We start from the raw sequence: 27,381 nt of genomic DNA, 5'->3' as shown, positions 1-27,381 counted from the left end.
TAGCGCTGTAACCCCCGCGCTCCCTGCTCTGGGACCCCCGGCAGCGTGCTCCGCTGAGCACTTTACCCCCTCCTTAATTTGAGCCCCCCCCCCTGCGACGACGAAGTCAGCGCGCTCACCGCCGCGGCCTGGAGGCCTGGAGGAGTGCCCTGCTGTGTCGCGAGGCCCAGGCGAAGCCCGGGGCCCCATCACTGCCGTCGCAGCCGTGTGAGGAGGTGTGCAAGGTCGGAGCCGAGTTCCCCCAACGTCGTGAGGACGGACGCCTGCTGACGCCGAGACAGAGGTAAGCCCGGAGGCCGAGATCCCCCCTGGTGCGCCCCCTGCTGGTCTGGAAACCACACCGCACTTGGCCCGGGTTGTCCCCTCCGTGGGAGTCCCCTCCCCTGCCTGCGCGACGGAGAGACCCCGCCGAGGGATCCTGTCCGTGTCCCCCCTTTGGTAATACTGAGCGCGGTGCTCTGTGAACTGCACCGGAGCATAGGGACCCGCTCCTCAAGTCCGGTCACCATCCCCGCTGGAAGCCGCCCAAAGAACTGACTGACATTACCCTCGTGTGGCGCTTCACGCCACCGACCCTGCTTCCCCAGCCGGAGAGACCGGGACTGCGAGTAACCCACTGTGTTATATGCTCTGCTCGAAAGTAGATTACATGCCAAGGAATGCGAGTAGCGCACTGTGTTATATGCTCTGCTCGAAAGTAGATTACATGCCAAGGAATGCGAGTAGCGCACTGTGTTATATGCTCTGCTCGAAAGTAAATTACATGCCAAGGAATGCGAGTAGCGCACTGTGTTATATGCTCTGCTCGAAAGTAAATTACATGCCAAGGAATGCGAGTAGCGCACTGTGTTATATGCTCTGCTCGAAATTAATTACCTGCCCAGGAACGCGAGTAGCGCACTGTGTTATATGCTCTGCTCAAAGGTAATGATATGCAACTGATTACGAGTAACGCGTTGTGATAACTGTTCTACGCAAACGTTTCCATATGCAACTGATTGCGCGTAGCGCTGTGTTTTGTATGCCTTGCTTCACAGTACTAGGGGCCAGTGGTCACGAGGAGCGCTCAGTTCGACGGGCGCCATGTTGATGAACCCAATGTTCCCCCTTACAAGTAGTGCGCTGTGTTAGACGGCCTGTTCAGGGAAAGACTTTACATAAGCGCGCACAGCGCTAGAATCTCCCGCATTTAACCCGCGGGCGTGGGTACATGAACGAGGTTAGGCACTGCATAGATATCACCAAGAGTGTCGCATGTACTGAACGATGGTATTATGATTCATGTATTACCTTGTTATTTCCTGAACTGCAACTGACCAGCTATACTTGGATAAACTTGAAGTATTTGCATAATTTAAACGGTGTGGCGTCCCTTATTGTGTGTGACTCTAGTCCATGAGAAGCGTGTGGTGTATGGTTGCTTAACACATAGCCCTCTGATTGCCTGACCGGCTCGCGCCACGTTACCGCCCTTAGGGCCTGGTGAACCCAGGTTCCTACATTGGTGGCAGCGGTGGGATCCTTGGGACTTGTGACCATACAGCACCCTTCCTTGAGGCGAAGGGCGCCACAATTAAACGCCTGTTGTGTTCCAAAGCTCTAAAAACATTGATTGCTGCATTGTTAGTCCCACTGTCCAGGTTGAGAGTGCAAGAAGCCTGGTGAGCCGGTAACTGTTGCCTATACCCTAGGAATTTTCTCCTTAGTGTCTAGGTCCCCACCTGCCAGAATGGAATCCCGGTTAGCTGACCTCGAGGGGTACACAGTGAAGCAACTAAGGGAGTTCGCGCAGGAGTTGGGGGTGCCCGGGATGCGGAAGGCTAAAGCGCCAGAACTCCGTACCGCCATTAGGGCATGGGTAGAAGCCCACCCAGAAGGGAGAGGGGATGAGGGACAGGGGGCACCAGATGCACCTCAGGAGGAGAGCGCCCAAGAAGTCCTAGACATTGTAAACATAGAGGAGTCTGAAAATGTGCCCCCAGGGAGACGTTCTGGGGCCAGTAGTAGGACAGGGTCTAGTAGGAGCGCGTCTCCAAAGGAGTATGAGGACAGAAGGGAAGAGAGGCAGTTAAAATGGGAGCTAGCCAAACTGGAACAGGAAAGAGAAAGGGAAAGAGAGAATAAGAAATGGGCAATGGAGGAGAGGAGGATGGCGCACGAGCTTCGGATGAAGGAGTTGGAGCTGCGTGCCCTCCAGATGAATGTGTCCAGTGAGGACACTGGTGGCAGCATACCGGAAGCTCCACAGGAGCTAGAAGTTTATTTACCCCAGGATGACATCACCAGGGTGTCTGAGGAGGCATTGGTGGGTGACCCTGAAGGGGGTGGTGCAGGGATCTCCCAACCCAGCGAGGTGGGAGAAGTGGCAGATAGCCCAGCTAGGTCCCAGGGAGAGAGGGTTGTAGGGCCTCACGACCTATCTATAGGAAGGCGTGAGACAGGGAGGTGTCCCGAGGTGCCCCAACCGCAGTCTCAGGGCCTGGAGAGTTCCGCAAGGGAGCCCCAGGTTGGGAGCCTAGGCTGTCCCGATGGGCCATCCAGTGCAGGGGAGCCCCTAGTGTCAGGAGGACCCAGGGCGACTGTAACCAGCGCTCCTGAGGTTCTGGGGTTGGCCCAGTTGCAGGGTTTAGATCCTGGGCTGGGGTGCCAGGTTCAGGGGTTGCCTGACTTGGCGGGTGGGGCCTCTGCTAACAGGGTCCCCCCGAAATTGACTTCCAGGGGTACTTTTCCCGTTAGGAGGGTGCTGAAATCTGGAAGGGGGTGCAGAGGGAGGAAGGTCTCGCCTCGGGCACCAGCTCGGCCTAAGGGTTTAGACCCTAGGTTGAGGAATCAGTTGAAGGGTCAAGGCCCTGTACTGAGGAGACAGTGGTGGTTTGAGGGTGCCCCGCAGGGTAGGGTGAGGAACCCCAGAAGGAGAGTTAGGGGGAGGAGAGCCTCGCCCCTGAAGGCTGGTCAGCCTAAGGGTGTGAACCCCAGGAGGAAGGACCAGAGGCAGTTTAGGGCTGCAAGGAGGAGGACCGGAGTGGTCAACGGGCACTACAGGCCTGGGGCTACTGCCCCCCACTCCGCGAGATCACCCGGGCCAGAGACATCTGGACGGCCCAGGGGCCGGTCCTGGCCACGACTAGCTAGGGAGCCCCAGTGGGGTGGTTTCGTTGGTCCAGGGAGGTTTGTTAGGGAACCATTGGGTTCCAGAGCGGAGGAGAACCTGCGGGTGCTCCTGTCGTTGCGGGCCTACGTCCACCTTTTCTCGCCCCAAGCAGGGAAGACCATCAAGGCATTGATCGGTCTGCCCTGGCTATTGGCTGGAAGGGGGTTATGTTGGACTTGGCCCTTTTTCCCTCATTTTTTTCGTTTTTGTAGTGTTAAGGTGCAGGTGTTCCCTTCACCCAAGATGGCTGCCACAGGCCCCTGCTACTGCAGAGTGGCCTGTTTTTGTAGCACCCTAGCTGCCAGGAGCTGGCTGGGACCCACAACAATGTTGCGATACCAGCCCGCCTTTTTGTCCCATAGTTAGAGTGGGGAAGCTCCTGGAAGAAGCTGGAACCTTCTAGAAGGGAGGTGGGGTTTTACTTTTGCCGCCTTGGCTAGAGGTCACCTGACCTAGGGCTACTTAAGAGTGGGAGGGAAACTTTTGTGGTGAGTTGGCCATTGGGGTGAAGCAGAGCTGGAGTAATCCACCAGGAGTGTAGGCGGTAGGGCCTAGCCAGGGACTTATGCCTCTGAGAGTGACAGGATTTAGATACTGCCTCTTAAGTGAGTGAGGTGCCCTGTGAATCCCACTGATCTTGCCCAGTAGTAGGAGGACCCAGAGACTCTCTGCCAGCCTGACTAGGAAGGACCTAGTCGCCCTCTCCATCCCTACCCCTGTAACAGAACCCCTTAAGGGCGCCAGATACATCTGCGCCAAAAGACTTCATCTGTCAACTGAGAACTGAAACCTAACTTTAAGAACTGAGACTGCATGACAAGAGCGAGCTGTAAGCCTTGAATGCCAGAGCTGAGACTGCGTGTCCAAGCTAACCTATTGAACTAATTACTAAACCGATTGCCAAGCCACCGGGGATCGACCAGGTACTAGCGTTGTGACCCCCGCGCTCCCTGCTCTGGACTGGGACCCCCGGCAGCGTGCTCCGCTGAGCACTTTACCCCCATCCTTAATTTGAGCCCCCCCCCTGCGATGACGAAGTCAGCGCGCTCACCGCCGCGGCCTGGAGGCCTGGAGGTGTGCCCTGCTGTGTCGCGAGGCCCAGGCGAAGCCCGGGGCCCCGTCGCTGCCGTCGCAGCCGTGTGAGGAGGTGCGCAAGGTCGGGGCCGAGTTCCCCCAACGTCGTGAGGACGGACGCCTGCTGACGCAGAGACGGAGGTAAGCCCGGAGGCCGAGATCCCCCCTGGTGCGGCCCCTGCTGGTCTGGAAACCACACCGCACTTGGCCTGGGTTGTCCCCTCCGTGGGAGTCCCCTCCCCTGCCTGCGCGACGGAGAGACCCCGCCGAGGGATCCTGTCCGTGTCCCCCCTTTGGTAATACTGAGCGCGGTGCTCTGTGAACTGCACCGGAGCATAGGGACCCGCTCCTCAAGTCCGGTCACCCTCCCCGCTGGAAGCCGCCCAAAGAACTGACTGACATTACCCTCGTGTGGCGCTTCACGCCACCGACCCTGCTTCCCCAGCCGGAGAGACCGGGACTGCGAGTAAGCCACTGTGTTATATGCTCTGCTCGAAAGTAGATTACATGCCAAGGAATGCGAGTAGCGCACTGTGTTATATGCTCTGCTTGAAAGTAGATTACATGCCAAGGAATGCGAGTAGCGCACTGTGTTATATGCTCTGCTCGAAAGTAAATTACATGCCAAGGAATGCGAGTAGCGCACTGTGTTATATGCTCTACTCGAAAGTAAATTACATGCCAAGGAATGCGAGTAGCGCACTGTGTTATATGCTCTGCTCGAAATTAATTACCTGCCCAGGAACGCGAGTAGCGCACTGTGTTATATGATCTGCTCGAAGGTAATGATATGCAACTGATTACGAGTAACGCGTTGTGATAACTGTTCTACGCAAACGTTTCCATATGCAACTGATTGCGCGTAGCGCTGTGTTTTGTATGCCTTGCTTCACAGTACTAGGGGCCAGTGGTCACGAGGAGCGCTCAGTTCGATGGGCGCCATGTTGATGAACCCAATGTTCCCCCTTACAAGTAGTGCGCTGTGTTAGACGGCCTGTTCAGGGAAAGACTTTACATAAGCGCGCACAGCGCTAGAATCTCCCGCATTTAACCCGCGGGCGTGGGTACATGAACGAGGTTAGGCACTGCATAGATATCACCAAGAGTGTCGCATGTACTGAACGATGGTATTATGATTCATGTATTACCTTGTTGTTTCCTGAACTGCAACTGACCAGCTATACTTGGATAAACTTGAAGTATTTGCATAATTTAAACGGTGTGGCGTCCCTTATTGTGTGTGACTCTAGTCCATGAGAAGCGTGTGGTGTATGGTTGCTTAACACATAGCCCTCTGATTGCCTGACCGGCTCGCGCCACGTTACCGCCCTTAGGGCCTGGTGAACCCAGGTTCCTACATCTACCATCCCATGAGACACAGTAGTGAGGGAACATCACTTCAGCCACAAGGATGACAAGTGGCCTGTTTGAGACCACTGTCACACATGACATAAAAAGATAATGTAGGTGATCTGCGACAATGGACAGCCATGTGGCTGTTCAACTCTAGAAACTAGTATTTGACTGGACCTTGCTTAGTTCCTGGTCACATGGACAATAGACTATGGTTATCTCCATGCACCTACTACCAGACCTACAATGCAACAACTCTCCCAATGCGTGGGACCCGAGTCACCTACAAGTTTGATTGGGAAATAGTTGCCTGTAACAAATATAGATAATCATGCAGAATGTTTCACTCAGGCCAATACTCACCCCCTCCTAGCTGCTGTTGGTCTCTCAACTACTCATCGAGCTCCTGGTAGGCCACTGCCAGTATGCATGCCAATAGGGGGGGTCAGTGTCTGGCACATGTCCTTTCTGCTTTGGAAGGACAACCCCAGCTGGGCCTCCATGTTCTTCCGTGTCCATCATCTCAGGTCCCCCCACTTTTTCCCTGCAGTGAACACGGCACCGACAAGCAACACCCAGGGACCACACCTTCTGTGTGATGACTTTCCACATGGACACCTTCTGATGGGCGATATAGGTTATCTGCTAGGGTGACATTGAGGTTGTAGACAGCTAGCATAACCATTCATCAATAGTGCACACACTACTTGTGTAATGCGCACATGCTGAGCACCCCAAAACTGTACTACACACTGTTGAAGTCATCTGAGGACTACCATCACTCCTCATCATGCTTATACTGACTGGCCAGCCCACTGACATCACATAGTCCAGTGGCTTCTCCATCCTCTGTGAAAGTGTTGTCGATCATTACATCCGTAAGTTGGATTGGGGGCCAGAGATATTGCTGCCCATGCTGGGTCTACTGGTTGTTCAGGCACAGGTCAGCAAAGATTTTACAGCTGGGATGGGAGGTGTTGTTGTGGCCACAGTGAGACTCACTGGTGCTGTCTGACCAGGCTGACCAGATGTGTCAGGTAGGTCCTCCACGTCCACATGTCCTGTAGATTCTGCATCACTGGAGGCTTGATCCAGGGGTGGAGTTGGAGTCTGCGCTGTGTCTTGACTCGGGCCAGATGTTGTGCCTGATCAATCTGTTTAGACATAGAGTACATCGTTATTGTTCTAAGTGTGGTATCTATATCCACATCATTTGGGACAGTGTTCAGGTCTGGGAGGGACAAAATGGGTGGAGGTTGACAATGTGATTTACCCTTGTTGTGTTTGACATGTTCTCTGGACATTTGGAGATATCCATTACATGAAGCAGTATTGGCATGATCATTTGCTAAGCTGATATGTTTCATTTGGAAATGAGGTATGGACATGCTATCTCCCAATAACTTGAATCCAACATAGTATGGGAAGTCAGGCAGACCACCACCAACAGGCCGCCAATGGCAGTCCGCAGTGGCAGTTCCCAGGGTATTGGTGCAACCACTGGATTATGATGCCGGCGGTTGGAGCGATTTGGGAAGGGGGGGAAACCACAGCCTTCAACAGGGTCAAGGAGCCCATCGGGGTGGCAGTCGGAGCCTAATCCCTACAATGAAGGTGGTGCCCACAGAGGCACTGTCTTAGAGATTAGGATGTCAGTTTCCAAAAGCTTTTTTTATGGAGGTCCGACCACCAGGAAAATGCCATGTGATACCCCCCCAAACATCCATGCACCAATACATCCCTTTTGCTATTGCTGCTTGTGCTGCTGCTCTATTCCGAGTCAAAGCACAAACCGCAATTGAAAAAGGGATGTTTACGACTGCATGCAGAGTAGTCGTATCGTGATTGGGCTGTTGGGACCACCGACTCCTTGTCGGATGGTCTCGAGTCCAGAACAATGGCGGTCGGATGCTTGTCCGACCACCATCATAATAAGGCCCGATATGTTAACCAAAGAAATTTGGTCTAATTAATATGGTAGTGCCGATATATGAATATATTTTTTCATGTCATGAGGCATATTCTTGGAGGTGCTCAAGTAAGTTCTTTGAAATGTTTATATAGAAAATGAGAATTTAAAAATGGAAATAAGATTTGTTTTCATTTGGTGCTCATGTGTAGGTACTATTATCTCTGTATTATAGGCTTGTACAACATTTCAATAGGTCATTGAAGCTTATGAAATTTGTGAATGTCATGTTGAATTTCAGTCGTGGAAAATTTTACACATATGTTTTCCCACAGGAGACTGGTATGAGCAAGTATGCCCTCATGTTTAATTTTCATAAATGATGCTGTAATTGGAATTTTCCGCCAAAATTTTAATTACATGTTTTTTTCAAAAACTATTGTTAAATTTCACACAACAAATTTTGGAAAATTCTATAGGCCTACTAAAATATCCTTCATTGTTGCTGATGACTACTGGTACGCTTTAAAATATGGCCAAATACCAGAAGCTCTGCAGAGAAATTTAAAAGACCTCATCAGATAAATATTGTGCTGTGAATTGAAGTTCCCTAGATATGCTGGTGATAAGAAATCTGAAGCTTTATGGAAGATTTCTCAAATACAACAATAACACTTTTTATTAGTATATGCCTAGGAGTAATGCCAATGACCATCAATTCTTTAAAATCAAGTATAGGTAAATACTAAAAAGTTTTTTTTTTTTATTGAGTTTTAATAGCATGTAATCAGAACATACAGTAATAACATGTAAACCAGCATACAGGTCATGGCACAGCAACATCCTTCATCCAGCATACAATAATTATCTTTATACTCGGATGGCATCTTGCCCGACGTTACCCTACAGTAATAATGTTCACACAGGCTGGTGTGTTTGTGGGTATTGAATCAGGTAAGTCCAGTAGTCCCTTGGTTTGGACCCTGTGGGCAACTCCTCCTCATACGTTTGAAGCGTGTCCCTGCAATAAGTCAAGTCCTGAAGACATTGCCTGACCCTGGGCTCCACCCGGCCACCCCAACAGAGCGACACCCGTCTCTTAGCAATTAGCAATGCAATCAGACAGAATTTGCGCTTGGTGGCCCTTATTCCCGGGAATAGGCCCAGTAGGCATGTATGTGCCGAGCATTCGAGTTGTGTGCCCACCATGGCACTCAATATATGTACCACCCTCTGCCAGTACTCTGCCACCGCCCCACAGTGCCATACCAAGTGTATGAAGTCCGCCGGATCTACCCCGCAGCGCTGACATTTAGCGTTGTCCCTCAGCCCATATTTATAAAGTCTCGCTGGGGTATAGTACGTAAGATGGAGGTATTTGTAATGCAACACGCGCAGGTTCCCATCCGGGGTCAGCATCCCAGTGATTGTACATGCCACCCCCCAGTCCTCCTCCGACAAGGGATTCGCCAGGCAACTGTTCCAGCGTTCCAGCGCCTTATGTGTCGTGTTAGCAATGTCTGTCTGCATCGCCATGTATAATCTAGACACCAATTTAGCGACAGTCGGTGTTGCAATCACCAATTGTAAAGCTCCCAGGGTGGGCGGTTCCTCTGGATGCGTGGGGTACAATTTCTGCAGCGCCCTCTGTAGTCTGTAGTATGTGAATGTAAACAGTGGTGTCTGATTGCTTATGTATGTCAGTTCCTCGTGTGTCTGGAAGGCACCCCCTTCGTATAAGTCCCCCATGGTGGTGATACCAACCCGTTGAAGCAAATCCATGCCAACCTTTTCCTGGGTGACCGAGAGCTCAGGGTGGTGCTGCAGCGATAGGGCAGGCGCATATAGGGGCAGTCTGTGTGCTTTCTCTCCCATGGTTTGCCAAGCACTATTCGTAGTGTCTATCGTGTTTATGTCCCGAGCGTGTAATGGAGGTCGCCTGTGCGTTATAATAGCACTTAGTGGGACAGGGAGTGCGTCCCCTTCCTCGATAGCGGTGTGTGTCAGAAATGGGACCGGGTGGTACCAGTAATGCGCGTATTGAGCTTGTGCGCAAAGATAGTAAAGCAGAAAGTCTGGGACCCTAAATCCCCCCTGGGCGTACGGTGTGTGAGGGAACGCAGTTCTATCCTGGCCTGCTTACCACCCCATATAAGGCGGAGGACCATGGCTGAGATTCTGCGGAACACCGCCGCCGGTGGCCTAATCGTGATATTGTTAAAAAGGTACAGTAGCTTGGGGAGAACGACCATTTTGACAATGGCTATACGATCTGCCAGTGACAATGGCAGTTGGATCCAGCGCCCTATTTTACCTTCTAAGGTCGCAATCGCCCGCCCATAGTTTGTGCGTATCACCACCTCTGGGTCTTGGTGATACCAGACCCCCAAATATCTCACCGGGTCTGACTGCCATTCCAGCGGAAATTCCACTGGGCATGGATCCGTGGTGTCTGTCAATGGTATGATCAACGATTTTGACCAGTTGATAGTGAGACCAGAATGCTGGCCGAACTTTATATATTCTCGCAGTAGGGGGCTGAGGTTCACCTCCGGGTCTCTCACATACAGCGTCATATCGTCGGCATACAGCGAGATATGGAGCGGCCTCTGTGGGAATTGGAGCGCTGAGTAATGGTGTCTCTGTCTGATTTTGCATGCAAGCGGTTCCAGTGCCAACGCAAATAGTAGCGGAGACAGCGGGCAACCTTGCCGCGTGCCTCTCGAGATCTTGATTGGGTCGGATACGTATCTATTAACCTTTATCCGTGCCGCTGGGTCTGTATACAGAAGCGCCACCCCCTGCAGGAAGAGCGGGGGAAAACCCATACGTTGCAGTATGGTATAGAGATAGGGCCATTCAATGGAATCAAAAGCTTTGGCAGCATCAAGGAATATCGCCGCCGCCTTTGTGGTAGGAAGCAGGTAATGTGATAGGGCGAAGAGTGTCCGGGTGTTGTGCGTGGTAGATCTGGACGGGATAAACCCAGATTGATCCGGTAAAATCAATTTGGGCATCAGCGGTTTTAATCGGTTGGCGAGAAGCTTCGCCAGAATCTTAGTGTCCACATTAATAAGAGATAACGGTCGATACGACTCGCATTGCTCCGGGTCTTTGTTCGGTTTCAGTAATGCAATCAGCATGGCCTTGCGCAACGTAGGCGGCAGCCTCTGTTTCTCATGGGCAGCCCCGTACATGTCAACAAGATGAGGCGCCAGTTGGTCCACAAACGCCTTGTAGAATTCACACGTGAACACATCCGGGCCCGGGGCCTTCCCATTCGGCAGTGATTTGATCACCTCCGTCACCTCCTCCTCCGTGATCGGGAGCGATAAATATTCCCTCTGTCTGTCCGACAGCCATGCAACTGCAATGTCTTCCAGGTATTCCTCGATCACCTCTGGGGGCTCTGTGGGGCGTGAGGAGTACAGTGCCGCATAGGTAGCCATAAATTCACCCAATATTCCCTGCATGTCTCGCTTGAGCAACCCTGTGGGGTCCCTCACCTCCCGCACAGTTTGGGGGCGGGATCTCGAGCAGATCCTAGCTGCCAAACACCCGCCAGGTCTACCGCCCTCGCCATACTGTCTCGCAGTCGCGCGTTTGGTGATATATTTAAGCTCATCCTCAGCGTAGGATTGATATTCCGATAGGACCACCCTGATGTCTCCCAGTATCCCCGTGTTGTGTGTCCTCTCGTATTCCGACTCCAGTTCGCGCAATTTAACCTCACGTCGGTGTAGTTGATGTCTAATGTCCTTGAGGATACCCGCAGCGGTACCCAGGCACACCCCTCGGATAGTAGCCTTGAATGCCTCCCACAGGAGCCCCGGGTCATCCACCGTAGGGGTGTTGATGTCGAAATATTCCTTGATGGCCTTATGTATAGTGTCCGTATAAACAGAATCTAGCAGGGCCCGTGCATTAAACCTCCAGCTATAAGGCGGTGGCGTATAATGTGGGATTTGTAAGGACAACAGTACTGGGTTATGGTCCGAGAGTGTGCGTGGCAAATGCGCAATGGACCTCGTCCATAACAATGCCTCGGGCGAGCCCACCCAGTAGTCTAGCCTAGATCAACTACCATGTGCTGCTGAAACGTGTGTGGCTTCCCGGGTCCCCTCGTGTCTGTCCCTCCAAATGTCTGTTAAGTGTCTGTCTACCAATATATCCCTTAGCATACTGAGCGCCTTCTTTTGCGGCTCCGTAGAGCCTTCTGACCTATCAAGCTGATCGTTGAGTGCCAGATTGAAATCCCCCCCCCATATCACAGGAATGTCAGGGAGGTTACCCAGTGTGCGCCATATCGTGTGGTAAAAATCCGGGTCATATGTGTTCAGTAACGCTACGTGTTGCCCTCGTAGTGCCCCTGTGATGAGGACAACCCTCCCTGCATCATCCGTAGTAGTGTCTAACACTTCGAACTGTGTCCCTTTTTTAATCAGTATCAGTACTCCCCTGGAATAAGAGGAGTAGGAGGAGCTTTTTATGACCTCCGCCCATCTTGTACCCACTTGACCTGGGGAGGCCGGCGCAAGGTGCGTTTCTTGTAAGAGAGCAATGTCGACGTGGTGCCTGTCTAGATATGCAAATATCTGCCTAATTTTCTTGGGGTTGTTTAGGCCTCTCACATTCCAGGTCAGTAGATTTAAAGGTGTATCATGTTCTTTCCTCCTAGCCATTGGACTCAGTGCAATTATCAAACAGCAGCCCTATATTACCGCACATCATAGCAGTCAGTAGTAACGTGATCCGAGATATCATACCCCCACATGTAAAGCCGGACTTCAGCCATGTTTCTCGTACACCATAACCTGTAATAAACATCCCAACCTTTGAAGACCCACCCCCCTCCCACTTCAGCAACCCAACCATGCCAAAGCCATACCCTACCCATACAAAACAACAACTAGCAACTTAGAGTGGGGAGCACCCGCTGTGGGGAATCCACCGAGAGCCCAACACTGCATCCAGTGGTATGGATGTGACCAGGCATTCACGTACACATGCTAAGCAGCGCATATGGCACTTCACCCGCTCGTTGAACAGTTCGTGGATCTTGGGGCTCACAACGAGCACCTGTTGCGAGTTAGTCGCCATGTCGTGCATCCCCCCAAGCCAACCAGTGCAACCTTCCAGCACAATAGAGCGTGGGGACAAAGGAGCCTCCGATGTCCATCCCCGCATCCCATCCCTCCCATTGGGGCAATCAAGCAGCGCAGACAGCTGGTCCGCCGGGCAACAGGTGCGGTCCCATCGTTCGCCCCCGGTGCTCGCCGTTCCCGCGCCAGGCAGACAGTTCCAGTTCAATTGGCACAGTTCAGAGAGTCCAAATCCGAATGGGCCGTCGCCTCCCACATCTCCGCCTCAACATGACACAGCCACAGCGCGCCCCTACCCGGACCGGCCAGCGCTCAGTCCCAGCAGGGGTTAGCGGAGCATGTCCCCATAGTAATAAATGCGCAGAGTCTTACCAGTTCTGGACCAATATGACATCCCCGGCAGCTCAGCCCAGGTTCTCGTCCATGTCCGCTTCCTGCCTCTGCTCTGCCTGCCGTCGGTCTCTCCTCTTGCCCACGAGCTTCTTGAGAAACTCCTGAGCCGCTTTCGGCGTCTGCAGAATCGTTTGACGGCCATCTTGGGTTACGCGTAGTGTTGCCGGATAGAGCATGGCATAATCAATGTTCAACTCCCAGAGCCTTTTCTTTGCTGGGTTGAATTCTTTGCGCGCCATTTTAACTGCCATCGTAAAATCCGGGAAGAACTCCAGATTGTTGCCTTGGTACGTGATGGTTCGTTTCTCTCGGGCCAGCCGCAAGATGGTATCGCGATCGCGGTAGTTCAGGATCCGGGCGACGATCACCCGGGGGGTCGTCCCGGCTTTGGGCGCGGGCGAGGGTCCTATGCGCACGTTCCACCACAAAGATAGCCGATAGGTGTTCCATGCCAAACACGCCGCGTATCAGCTCTTCGATATAGGTCTCCATTTTCCCTGTGTTTGTGGACTCTGGAATGCCCGCGACGCGGATGTTATTGCGCCGCGAGCGCGCCTCCAAATCCTCCGACTTGTTGCGGATAACCTCCAGCAGCCTCCCCATCTCGGTGCACTGCTGCTGTGTGCCATGTGATTCGTCCTCCACCGCTGAGATACGTGATTCTACTTCCTCCAGTCGCAATCTGTGGCCATCCAGTTTGGCCGACATGTGGTCCACTCTCTGCGTGATAGTGTCGAGCTTACCGTTGATGTCCTGCAAGCTACGCTGTATGGCCTGCAGCACTCCCTCCATGCCCGCAGACGCGTCCACTGGAATACCCTGCGCCGGCGCTGCCGCGGCCGACTGCTCCTTCGTGGTCTTTTTGCCCTCAAATGGCAGCTTTGATTGCGTTTTATCTGGTTTCCCCATTGTGAGAGCGTACGGGGAGTAGCACACGTCGCAGCCATCAGATCTGGGAGCACACAGCAGTCGCCAGTGGTCAGGAGCCCCCACAAGTTCGAAGAGGATCCTCTGGAAGGCGGGCCGTCACCCGCAACCGCAGTGACAACAGCGACCAAACCCTGGTCCAGCAGCACTCAGCAGCCACGTCAACACCAGGCCAGCGATGTGGCTCAGCGGAGGTATTTCGGCCGCGCTCCACGCCTGTCCACCCACGCGCACTCTATGCGGTCAAAGGGGACCCCCGCCGCGATCGACCATGCACTGTACATGTGTCTCTCACCCTGCACGATCCTCCATCTGTGGCGCCCAAGTGGCCACCAGGGGCGGCGTGGCCGCCGGTAATCCAGCCCCCGGCCAGTGCACCTCAGGTCCTCGTTTGGGGTAGGCCATCCGCCTCACAGTGCCCCCCGGCCCGACTGGGTGATCGGCCCCGGTCGCATGTGCACAGTCCCGCGCCCGCACACCACAGCGCGGATGAGCCGGTGGCGACAGGGTCCGTTGTGTTGTATGATGCCCGTGGCATAGGCATCCGACTCGCCTCTGAGCCGCCCATCAGATATTGGCACTCGCTGGGCCCATGTTCCGCGGGAGCCGCCGTACACCGCTACTCTTCTGCGGCCCAACTGCCGTAGGGCGCCGCCATCTTGGTTGCATCGGACATCGCGTCCGCGGCTTGGGGAATTATGCCGTTTTCACAATGATCGCTCGTCAGCGCCCCTTCTCCGGTGCACGCATTCCGAGCCCTTGCCTTCCGACATCAGTGGTTGGCGGTAGAAGGCAGATGCGAGCCCGCCATCACCTCGTTCCAGCCGTTAATCGAGCCTGGTCGGCGGAGCTGTCTCACGAGGCAGCCATTCCGCTGTGGGCTCTCTAGCGCCCCCCTAAATACTAAAAAGTTACTTTGAGACCCATGGTGCCCCATTAATTATAAGGGTTTCATCATGTCGAACAAATGACACCCAGAGTCCAAATTTACCCTTACATTGACGTTGTTTAATTAGCTTACCCATTATCACTGTAGTCTCGGGGGCGTGACCTGCAGCCTAAGTTGGTGGTTGCATAAACGATGAGCTCTGGGCCAGGCCGTTTCAATCAGGTAATAAATCCTGACCCCGTAGCAGTAGTGTGTCTGGAGAAGCGGCGATCCGTGTCGGACCACGGCAAGATCGTGCTGGCGGAGTTTGGCGAACCGGCGGGGCTCCATGTTCTACCCGGTGGCGGAGATACTGATTGGCAGCACTCAAGGCCTGCAGGCTGGGTGTGGCCCAGGCTTGGTATTGGACTTATCTACCCAGCAAGAGCATCCGGAGGGCTGTGGAATATATCGCTGAGAACAAAGCAGCAAGCGGTGAGGTGCACGACTCCTTCCTCCCCCCCTCCCTGTGGCAGGGCGACTGGTTGATGACGGCAAGCATTTGGGGTCGAAGACGTGCCGTGGGCATAGAGGACAGTGCTGCTGGCAACCCGGAGTGAGCGGCCCGTTCTTCTCCACTCTTCCACTGGCTTTTCTCAACTGGCGGAGCGGAGGAAATACCCGTTGCCACTGCAGACCATACGTTGAGCCCTAAACATACTGCGGGCCTATAGTAGAACACATATTGCCACCACCTTGCCTGGTTCGAAGACATTTGCCACTGAGCAGGCTAGACCCAAGGAGGCGGGTTTTGACAGAGTGAAGGGGGGATTACCCCAATGCACTACTGAAGTGACTGAGCCCCATTAGTGCACGCTATGTACAGGCAGTAGAGGTAATTGGGATACCGACTGGTTTGACTGCCTATTCTGCCTCATTGGGGGTGCTTGTCCTGTCTGCAGTGACGTGTTACCGTAACTGGATGTTGCTAAACCTTGGGTTATCAGGAGTGTGATACTGGGTCAGCTACGCACATGTTCACTGGACTGCCTCTCTTGGTTGGGTGTGGCTCACTAAGCCTACTGCACACTAATGAGCAGGTGAGTGCAATGCAGGGATAGTTGGAATATTACCCTGGTTTTGATTCTGTGCACCCATAGGAGTATACGGTCTCCTGTAGCCCCAGGCGTGGATGAGCACTAATCCTCGCATTCCCCCTCCCTTCTCAGCCCCATGTGGTGACAGACTTGTGTTGTCTTCAAGCCCCTTGTTGGATATTCCTGGCCGCGGCCCTGAGCGAAGGTCTGGGGTGCCTCTTGGGCCAGGGGGATTGCCTGATTCTACAGGATGTGAGTTTAACAACGCACACGGGGATTACTACTGGTGGTGCTTGCCCCCCCTAAATACTTGACTAATGACTCTGGAGCACTGGGCGAGGTGGCGCCCTTTTGCTGACTACTTACTCCTCCTGGGCTGCAGTAGGCCATGGGCAAAAGGAAGACTCGAACCGCCTCGAGGTCGGGCAGAGGAGGAGCTCACTTGCCGCCCTCGGATTCCTCATCTGGCAGATCTCCGCGAATGGAGCCAGAACGCGCATCCGCACCAGCGGGAGACAAACTGGACATGATCCTACAGGAAATTCGGGAATCCCGCACTGCACTTGAGGGTCAGCTGGGTACGATTTCGGTGGAATTGAACTTACTGAAAGATGACAACTGTAAGCTATCTGATAAAGTTAAAAACACTGAGCAACTGCTAGACACAATGGGGCCGAAAATCACTGACCATGATGGTCAATTGAAGGAGATGCACCATCAGATTGAAGACTTGCAAGCCCGCGCTGATGATGTGGAAGGATGGGCGAGGCGGAACAACCTCAGAATTGTGGGTCTGCCTGAGGGGACAGAGCGACCCAACCCGACAATTTACATCGAAGACTGGCTGAAAACTGTAATAGAGCCTTTACCGTTGAGTGAGCTCATCGAGTGCCTGCATGACGACCCCTGCTCGGATCGAACCCGCACCCACTGCTATTGAACTATAAAGGCCAGGACTGGGTCCTGCAGGCAGCAAGGAAGCAGGCCCCATTACTGGTGGAGAATGTGAAAGTGTCTATATTCCCGGACTATACATTAGCCGTGGAACTCAAGGAGAGGGTCCGTGTAGCGGGCTTGCAATTTGCATTGTTTTTCCCGGCCAAGCTCAAGATTCACTATAACCAACGGTCATTGTTCTTCGTCACCCCCGATAGTGCATGGGAGTGGCTCGACCGACACTTCCCTGACGTGCTGCCAGAACGGATATTGGATTAGACGCAGCCAAAATCTCAATGGGTCCACTCTGTCGCCGAAAGGGCATGGTCACACAGAGTGCGGGGACTTCTCCCCCACCCCACCAGCAAGTGATGGAGGGGAGGTGTGAGGCCCTCTGGATAGCCAAGACACTCAGAGTCCCGAGACCAGCGATCAGCACTAGCCCTTCTGAGGGGGCCAACTCGGACTCTGATTCCGGGGGTAGCATGGCCTTATTCCCGTCCGCCTCTACTCATCTCAGTCGGGACCCATTAAGCTGAGCTCACAGGATCTGTTAGAGGGACATTGTCACTAAAAGTACTGGAACTATGATCACTTCTTTCAGCACATTATTACTTGATAAGCATTCACCTATTCCTCACCGGTCTCTATAGCCCAATGTATAGGTGTTGCCACTGCTTACATATGGGAGGAGGGGTAAAAGGGGATCTCATACTAGAATGATGGCCCGGCCCGCCTTGGGCATGTATTCCTTCTGTAGCTCAAGAAACTTGTGTGTTACACACGTGGCATACCCCCACAGGCGAAAGCAAGAGTTCTAAGTGTATGATGTTAACCCAGTTTAGCACGGTTTGGTCGGACGCAGTTCTGTTGTTGGACCCAGTATTGGGGATTGTTTGCATTGGTTTCTTGATTGCCGCATATTCTGATTGAGGATTCAGGGGGCTGGGGTGGGGGGTGGTGGTGGGTTGGGGGCTTTTGGATTTGCAACTCATGATGTTGGTTGAGAAACTGTATAATGTCATATCCCGGAATGTTAGGGGGATGGGGTCGGCCCAGAAGCGGCACAGAATAGTAGTTCAGCTGCATCGTCGCAAGGCTGAAATTGTATGTCTTCAGGAGACGCACCTCTTACCAACAGAAACAAGTAAACTGCAGAGGAGGTGGAGGGGCCAATTTTATGCTACAGTATACTCCGCCTTTTCTAGAGGGGCTACAATATGGATACGGGCAAGAATCCCATTTGCTTATAGCGAATCCTGAATTGATGACCAAGGCAGATATGTCTTGGTCCATGGGACCCTCGATGGTAGACACGTAGTGCTAGGCTCCATCTATGCTCCGAATGTGGATCAGGATGCCTTTCTCTCCAGGTTATCTCGGGTGCTCTCAGACTGGGTACAATACCCATGGTTATTGGGCGGGGACATTACTGCTGTGTTTTATGTACACTGGGACCGCTTCCATCCCCCCTTACCGAAAACCAGCGCTGTGACTCGAGCTGCTGCACAGACTAGGTGGGCACAGGGGTGGAATCTCTTAGATGTCTGGAGATCCCAACACATGAATATGCGGGAATACTCCTTCTACTCCCTCCCACATAATCTACATACCCGATTAGACAAATTTCTTTGTACCATGGATTTATCCTCTACCATACATCGGAGTACATTCCTAGGTAAAACCATCTCTGACCATAATCCTATAGAATTGGCATTGCAATGGGGACGGATTCCTGCACCTATACCAACATGGCGGCAGCCAACCTCTGACATTAGAAGATAGAGTTTTTCGTGCTAAATTAGTGGACACAATCAATACATATTTTACTGAAAATAAAGGCACAGCATCGACAAGATCGGTTGAGTGGGAGGCTTTTAAAATCACAGTACGGGGGTTGCTATGGGAAGCCTGGTAGGGGTCAGAAGAGAGGTGACCAGGGACTTGGTGGACTTGGAAGACAGGCGCTGGAAGTGGCGGCTTAGGAACATGTAATGGGAGCAGAGCGGTTACAGGAGGCTAGGATTAGTTACGCTGAGCTATTAGAGCGGCTCCGGACAGTAGATCTCCATGCATACACGCTGCGTACAAACGCCGAAGCGGATAGGGCTGGCACGCTGCTGGCGCGACTGATTGCTCCCCCATTAACTCCCACTCCCACCTTGGTAATCTATGATGCACACCACACGTTAATAACTTCCCAGAGAGACATAAATAAGACTTTTATACTAATCTATATATGGCACACCCAGCAGAGAGATCGGAAGAGATGGTGCAATTCCTTGCGGAAATAGACCTCCCCAAGGTAGCGGCTGCATCTGCTGAGCTGTTGGCAGCACCGATCACCATAGCAGAGGTCCGGGTTGCAATAAAAGCACTGGCTCGTAATAAAACCCCAGGTTCGGATGGCCCACCTGTGGAATTTTATTCCACAAATGTGGACACATTGGCCCCAAAACTGCTACAATTATATGTCACCTCACTTGAGGAAGGGACACTGCCTCCCACTACTAAGGAGGCAATAGTCACAACCCTCTTGAAACCAGATAAGGCCCCCACTGACCTGGCATCGTACTGACCGTTATCTATACTCAACACGGAATATAAAATCCTAAGTAAAATTTTAGCGTCCAGATTGCTTCCCCTGCTGCCTAAATTAATACACACGGATCAGTATGGTTTTATTTCCAAGCGTAGTACTTCTCTCAATATTCGTCGGTTGCACACCCTGATGCATGCAGTGAAGGGGTCCTTGCCACTGGCCGGATTTCTTGTCCCTCGATATACGGCAAAACTTTGGTATACCCCCCGAATATTGCAAATGGATTCAATTACTCTATACTAACCCCACGGCACACGCCAAGACGGGAACGATCACATTGCCTGCGTATCGTATTTATAGGGGGACTCGCTAAGGTTGCCCTCTGTCACCCCTTTTGTTTGTATTGGCGTTGGAACCGATGGCCCAACGATTGCGACGTGTGATGGCTCCATATGGTATACCGCTACAGACAGTAGTACACTCATTCTTGCTTCACGCGGACGATATGTTGTTGTTTTTTAAAGACCTGGGCATGGATATGCAGCACATAGCCACTGTGTTCTCGCAGTTTGGAGACATCTCTGGTCTACATCTTAGTGCCACAAAATCAGTGGCATACTCCTTCTCCGATACCTACGAGGGGACCCACTTGCAGATTGGTCCATTGCAGTTCCGGGTGGAGCTTACAACTTTCAAATATCTTGGGATACAAATTTATAGGTCCTCTGCTGACACTATTGATGGGAACGTGGAGCGAACTATAAACTCGCTCCACTCACAAGTGTCCTTTTGGACCACCCTGCCTTTGTCGATGGCAGGCCGACTCTCAGTGTCCAAAATGGTCATGCTACCTAGACTCTTATACAATTTCATGAATATCCCTGTAGCCCTACCGGCCTGTATTTTTGGGACACTAAATACTTTGCTAACTTCCTTGCTATGGGGGAATGGAAGACATCAGCTAGCCCTATCCAAGATGCAGCTGCCGGGCACTGCAGGCAGCATTGGGGCACCTGATTTTAAAACATCCTGTATTGTTGGGCAGCTGCAGTGACTGGCGTATTGGTTGGCAGGACATAATTTGTTGGAAATAGGTTATACCCCTGTACATTTGCGGCGAGGGAAGTTGCAGGCGCTGCTGTGTCCTGGGGCCAACAAGATACAAGACCCTCCCATTCTGTTGTCTATTGCTTTGCACTATTGGAAGCAAACTCAAAAATATGCCAAAGTCCCGAACCCATATGCACCCAACATCCCCCTTTGTGGTTTGCCTACCCGCCGCGGTGTGTTGTCTACTGTTCAGGTACGGGACTGGACGCAGGTGGGCACGTCCACGATTGGAGATTTCTTCCTGGGCGGTACTTAGATGCCACATGGGGAATTTGTCCGCACTAATGCAGTGCCGGGAACTCTGTTCCTCACGCATGCCTCGGTCATACACTATGTCCGAAGGTACTGGTTAGTGGCACAGAAGGAACCCCCTACATTTCATTTACTGTGGTCTCTTCACATCATGGGCCATGGGCGCCACCCGGTGCGCTGGTTGTACCACGGGTTGCGTGAACACCTACATGTACCACTATTGCCTCATCGTCAGAATTGGGAACTGGTGCTGGCGAGGGAATAGAAGGATGGGGAATGGAGCGCTGCCTAGAGCATCCCCGACGGGGGTCCCGTAATTTCAGGCTGAAGACAATACAGTTATTAATACTACACAGGGCCTACCTTACACCGCTGGCTATTTACAAGATGTATCCCTCGGCCACTGCACGATGTCCCAGATGCACCCATCAACCTGCTGATTTCACTCATATGTTATTGTCATGCTCTACTCTAGAGTGGTTTTGGTTGAAAGTCACCCAAGGTTTATCTACACGCACGAGCTGTGCCCCTTGGGACACCATGGAGGTGTGCCTGTTAGGCCTCCTGCCACTCCCGAAGAATGCGAAACTGCTACGTCGCTTTACAGGATTAGCTCTGATGCTTGCAAAATGATTAATAACACAGCATTGGAAATCCCGAGCGGAGCCACATGAGGGCAGCTGGAGGGAGGAGGTCATAAGATGGTCAGTAGCAGAAGGGGAGATGCTCCAGCGCGAGGAATACAGGGGTTTGAGGAAAAGACCAATTTCCCTGGACTGGGCTCAGGTAGTTGAGCAGTTTAAAGTGGAAACAGACGATGACGTAGTAGAGGCCCTAGACCCTCTGACACCTTAGATACACTTACCGGACCCCTGCCTCAGTGCCGAATTTGCTGGGAGGTTCCACCCCCCCCCCCCCACCGCCCGGGGGGCATATTGGCTTACCATGAACACGATTGGCTCTCCAGAGTCTGCCCCGGCAGAGACGATCGGGACAGAGCGGCTAAGTTAATAGTTTATAGTTCACAGGGAGGGAAAGTTGCAGGTGGGTGTTGGGGAACGAAACTGAGAATGTACGGAGCTATACGATATATTGTTTATAACAACTTCCTGTGATTAAAAATGATGTTATATGATACTAGCTTGCATACCAAGCAAATGTAATCAACGGTGCATTGGCATGTAGACGCCCATCAATATATGCATGGACTCTGAAAACCCAAAATGAAGACCAATATTGTAATATAATCTAGGTCTTTGATCACTAATAAAATTGTGTTAAAAAAAGCAGAACACTGTAGTCTCTGGTTTTTTGGTTCCTGTTACATATTGGGTTAGAGTGTGGCATCTTCCAAAATCAACAGATGCTCCATTTGTCTGTCTGTTTGTGTGATTCCCACCACCCTTCCCCTCTTTTTGATGTGAGGGGACTGCCATGTTTCTTATTGTGGAGCTTAAGCTGGCGGATCACTGGCAAAATAATGAAACCAAAAATTTCATGATACACAAATATAGTGTCAAAAATATTGATCACAAAAATAATGTTTTTCTATACATATAGTAAGTGTAAAAAATGTGAAAACAAAATTGTTTTAGACTAATATCAAAAAAATATACAATAATACCCTACAAACCCCACAACCCACACCTACAATGTCAATCAATCAATCAATCAGGTGAATTGTAAGTGCGCTACACACCCATGAGGGTCTCAAGGCACGGGGCGGGGGGGTCAGCAGCTCCATTCAGTCGAAAAGCCAGGTCTTGAGTGCCTTCCTGAAAGCGTTCAGGGAGGGTGCACGACTAATGTCGATAGGGAGCTCACTCTAGGTCTTGGCCGCGATGTAGGAGAAGGCCCTTCCACCTGTTCTGGCACTGCAGATTCGTGGGGTTTCAGCAAGGGCGAGGTCGGCAGATCCGAGGTTTCTCTTGGGTACGTGGAAGGATATTCTCTCGTTGAGGTATTGGGGTCCGGTGTTGTGGAGGCATTTGCAGGCGTTGGTGAGTATCGTGAAAGTGACTCTCTTCTCGACGGGGAGCCTGTGGAGGTTGTGTAGGTGCTGGGTGATGTGCTTGTGTTGGGGGATGCCGAGGAAGAGTCTGGCTGCGGAGTTTTGTATGGTCTGGACTTTGTAGAGCAGTGACTTGTTGATTCCAGCATAGAGGGTGTTTCTGTAGTCCAGTCTGTTGTTTATCAGTAGATGGGTGATGGTTTTCCTTGATTCGGGGGGGATCCATTTGAAGGTCTTTCAGAGGATGCGGAACGTGTTGAAACAGCTAGAGGCGACAGCGTTGACCTGTCGGGTCATGGAGAGGGAGGAGTTGAGTACGATGCTAAGGTTTCAGGTGTGGTCAGTGGGGTGGGGGTGCTGCCGTCGGCCACAAGGTGTTGTCCCATGCAGAGGGGGAGGGTCCAAGCGGGAGGACTTCTGTCTTCTCTGAGTTGAGCTTCAGGCAGCTGCTGCTCATCCAGGATGCGGCATCCTTCATTCCTTCCTGGAAGTTGAGTCTGGTGGTGATGGGGTCCTAGGTGAGGGAGAGGATGAGCTGGGTGTGCCTGCGTAGGATACTATGCTGAGTCCGTGGTATCTGACAATGGTGGCGAGGGGGGCCATGTAGATGTTGAAGAGCATGAGGCTGAGAGACGATCCTTGGGGTACTCCGCAGTTTGTTTCTGTGGATTCGGAAAGGAAGGGTGGCAGTCTGATTCTTTGGGTTCTGCCGGTGAGGAATGAGCAGATTCAGTCAAGGGAGGTTCCCTGTATGCTGGCGTCGTGGATTTTGGTGGTGAGTGTGCAGTGGGAGACAGTGTTGAACGCTGCAGAGAGGTCGAGCATGATCAGGGCTGCGGTGTTTCCTTGGTTGAATAGGGTGCGGATGTCATCCATGGCGGCGAGTAGAGCGTCTCGGTCCTGTGGTTACTGCGGAAACCGGATTGGGAGGGGTCGAGGATGGAGTTTTCTTCAAGGAATTTTGTTAGCTGAGCATTGACGATCTTCTCAGTGCTTTTGGCCATGAAGGGGTGGAGGGAGATGGGTCAGTAGTTCTTCAGGTCTGTGGCCACTGAGCAGGCTAGACCCAAGGAGGCGGGTTTTGACAGAGTGAAGGGGGGATTACCCCAATGCACTACTGAAGTGACTGAGCCCCATTAGTGCACGCTATGTACAGGCAGTAGAGGTAATTGGGATACCGACTGGTTTGACTGCTTATTCTGCCTCATTGGGGGTGCTTGTCCTGTCTGCAGTGACGTGTTACCGTAACTGGATGTTGCTAAACCTTGGGTCATCAGGAGTGTGATACTGGGTCAGCTACGCACATGTTCACTGGACTGCCTCTCTTGGTTGGGTGTGGCTCACTAAGCCTACTGCACACTAATGAGCAGGTGAGTGCAATGCAGGGATAGTTGGAATATTACCCTGGTTTTGATTCTGTGCACCCATAGGAGTACACGGTCTCCTGTAGCCCCAGGCGTGGATGAGCACTAATCCTCGCATTCCCCCTCCCTTCTCAGCCCCATGTGGTGACAGACTTGTGTTGTCTTCAAGCCCCTTGTTGGATATTCCTGGCCGCGGCCCTGAGCGAAGGTCTGGGGTGCCTCTTGGGCCAGGGGGATTGCCTGATTGTACAGGATGTGAGTTTAACAACGCACACGGGGATTACTACTGGTGGTGCTTGCCCCCCCTAAACACTTGACTAATGACTCTGGAGCACTGGGCGAGGTGGTGCCCTTTTGCTGACTACTTACTCCTCCTGGGCTGCAGTAGGCCATGGGCAAAAGGAAGACTCGAACCGCCTCGAGGTCGGGCAGAGGAGGAGCTCACTTGCCGCCCTCGGATTCCTCATCTGGCAGATCTCCGCGAATGGAGCCAGAACGCGCATCCGCACCAGCGGGAGACAAACTAGACATGATCCTACAGGAAATTCGGGATTCCCGCACTGCACTTGAGGGTCAGCTGGGTACGATTTCGGTGGAATTGAACTTACTGAAAGATGACAAGTGTAAGCTATCTGATAAAGTTAAAAACACTGAGCAACTGCTAGACACAATGGGGCCGAAAATCACTGACCATGATGGTCAATTGAAGGAGATGCACCATCAGATTGAAGACTTGCAAGCCCGCGCTGATGATGTGGAAGGATGGGCGAGGCGGAACAACCTCAGAATTGTGGGTCTGCCTGAGGGGACAGAGCGACCCAACCCGACGATTTACATCGAAGACTGGCTGAAAACTGTAATAGAGCCTTTACCGTTGAGTGAGCTCATCGAGTGCCTGCATGACGACCCCTGCTCGGATCGAACCCGCACCCACTGCTATTGAACTATAAAGGCCAGGACTGGGTCCTGCAGGCAGCAAGGAAGCAGGCCCCATTACTGGTGGAGAATGTGAAAGTGTCTATATTCCCGGACTATACATTAGCCATGGAACTCAAGGAGAGGGTCCGTGTAGCGGGCTTGCAATTTGCATTGTTTTTCCCGGCCAAGCTCAAGATTCACTATAACCAACGGTCATTGTTCTTCGTCACCCCCGATAGTGCATGGGAGTGGCTCGACCGACACTTCCCTGACGTGCTGCCAGAACGGATATTGGATTAGACGCAGCCAAAATCTCAATGGGTCCACTCTGTCGCCGAAAGGGCATGGTCACACAGAGTGCGGGGACTTCTCCCCCACCCCACCAGCAAGTGATGGAGGGGAGGTGTGAGGCCCTCTGGATAGCCAAGACACTCAGAGTCCCGAGACCAGCGATCAGCACTAGCCCTTCTGAGGGGGCCAACTCGGACTCTGATTCCGGGGGTAGCATGGCCTTATTCCCGTCCGCCTCTACTCATCTCAGTCGGGACCCATTAAGCTGAGCTCACAGGATCTGTTAGAGGGACATTGTCACTAAAAGTACTGGAACTATGATCACTTCTTTCAGCACATTATTACTTGATAAGCATTCACCTATTCCTCACCGGTCTCTATAGCCCAATGTATAGGTGTTGCCACTGCTTACATATGGGAGGAGGGGTAAAAGGGGATCTCATACTAGAATGATGGCCCGGCCCGCCTTGGGCATGTATTCCTTCTGTAGCTCAAGAAACTTGTGTGTTACACACGTGGCATACCCCCACAGGCGAAAGCAAGAGTTCTAAGTGTATGATGTTAACCCAGTTTAGCACAGTTTGGTCGGACGCAGTTCTGTTGTTGGACCCAGTATTGGGGATTGTTTGCATTGGTTTCTTGATTGCCGCATATTCTGATTGAGGATTCAGGGGGCTGGGGTGGGGGGTGGTGGTGGGTTGGGGGCTTTTGGATTTGCAACTCATGATGTTGGTTGAGAAACTGTATAATGTCATATCCCGGAATGTTAGGGGGATGGGGTCGGCCCAGAAGCGGCACAGAATAGTAGTTCAGCTGCATCGTCGCAAGGCTGAAATTGTATGTCTTCAGGAGACGCACCTCTTACCAACAGAAACAAGTAAACTGCAGAGGAGGTGGAGGGGCCAATTTTATGCTACAGTATACTCCGCCTTTTCTAGAGGGGCTACAATATGGATACGGGCAAGAATCCCATTTGCTTATAGCGAATCCTGAATTGATGACCAAGGCAGATATGTCTTGGTCCATGGGACCCTCGATGGTAGACACGTAGTGCTAGGCTCCATCTATGCTCCGAATGTGGATCAGGATGCCTTTCTCTCCAGGTTATCTCGGGTGCTCTCAGACTGGGTACAATACCCATGGTTATTGGGCGGGGACATTACTGCTGTGTTTTATGTACACTGGGACCGCTTCCATCCCCCCTTACTGAAAACCAGCGCTGTGACTCGAGCTGCTGCACAGACTAGGTGGGCACAGGGGTGGAATCTCTTAGATGTCTGGAGATCCCAACACATGAATATGCGGGAATACTCCTTCTACTCCCACCCACATAATCTACATACCCGATTAGACAAATTTCTTTGTACCATGGATTTATCCTCTACCATACATCGGAGTACATTCCTAGGTAAAACCATCTCTGACCATAATCCTATAGAATTGGCATTGCAATGGGGACGGATTCCTGCACCTATACCAACATGGCGGCAGCCAACCTCTGACATTAGAATATAGAGTTTTTCGTGCTAAATTAGTGGACACAATCAATACATATTTTACTGAAAATAAAGGCACAGCATCGACAAGATCGGTTGAGTGGGAGGCTTTTAAAATCACAGTACGGGGGTTGCTATGGGAAGCCTGGTAGGGGTCAGAAGAGAGGTGACCAGGGACTTGGTGGACTTGGAAGACAGGCGCTGGAAGTGGCGGCTTAGGAACATGTAATGGGAGCAGAGCGGTTACAGGAGGCTAGGATTAGTTACGCTGAGCTATTAGAGCGGCTCCGGACAGTAGATGGCCCACCTGTGGAATTTTATTCCACAAATGTGGACACATTGGCCCCAAAACTGCTACAATTATATGTCACCTCACTTGAGGAAGGGACACTGCCTCCCACTACTAAGGAGGCAATAGTCACAACCCTCTTGAAACCAGATAAGGCCCCCACTGACCTGGCATCGTACTGACCGTTATCTATACTCAACACGGAATATAAAATCCTAAGTAAAATTTTAGCGTCCAGATTGCTTCCCCTGCTGCCTAAATTAATACACACGGATCAGTATGGTTTTATTTCCAAGCG

Source organism: Triturus cristatus, chromosome 5_1 (genome assembly GCF_964204655.1).
Source record: "Triturus cristatus chromosome 5_1, aTriCri1.1, whole genome shotgun sequence".
In the NCBI taxonomy this organism is placed as follows: domain Eukaryota; kingdom Metazoa; phylum Chordata; class Amphibia; order Caudata; family Salamandridae; genus Triturus; species Triturus cristatus.
This window is presented reverse-complemented; position numbering follows the sequence as displayed.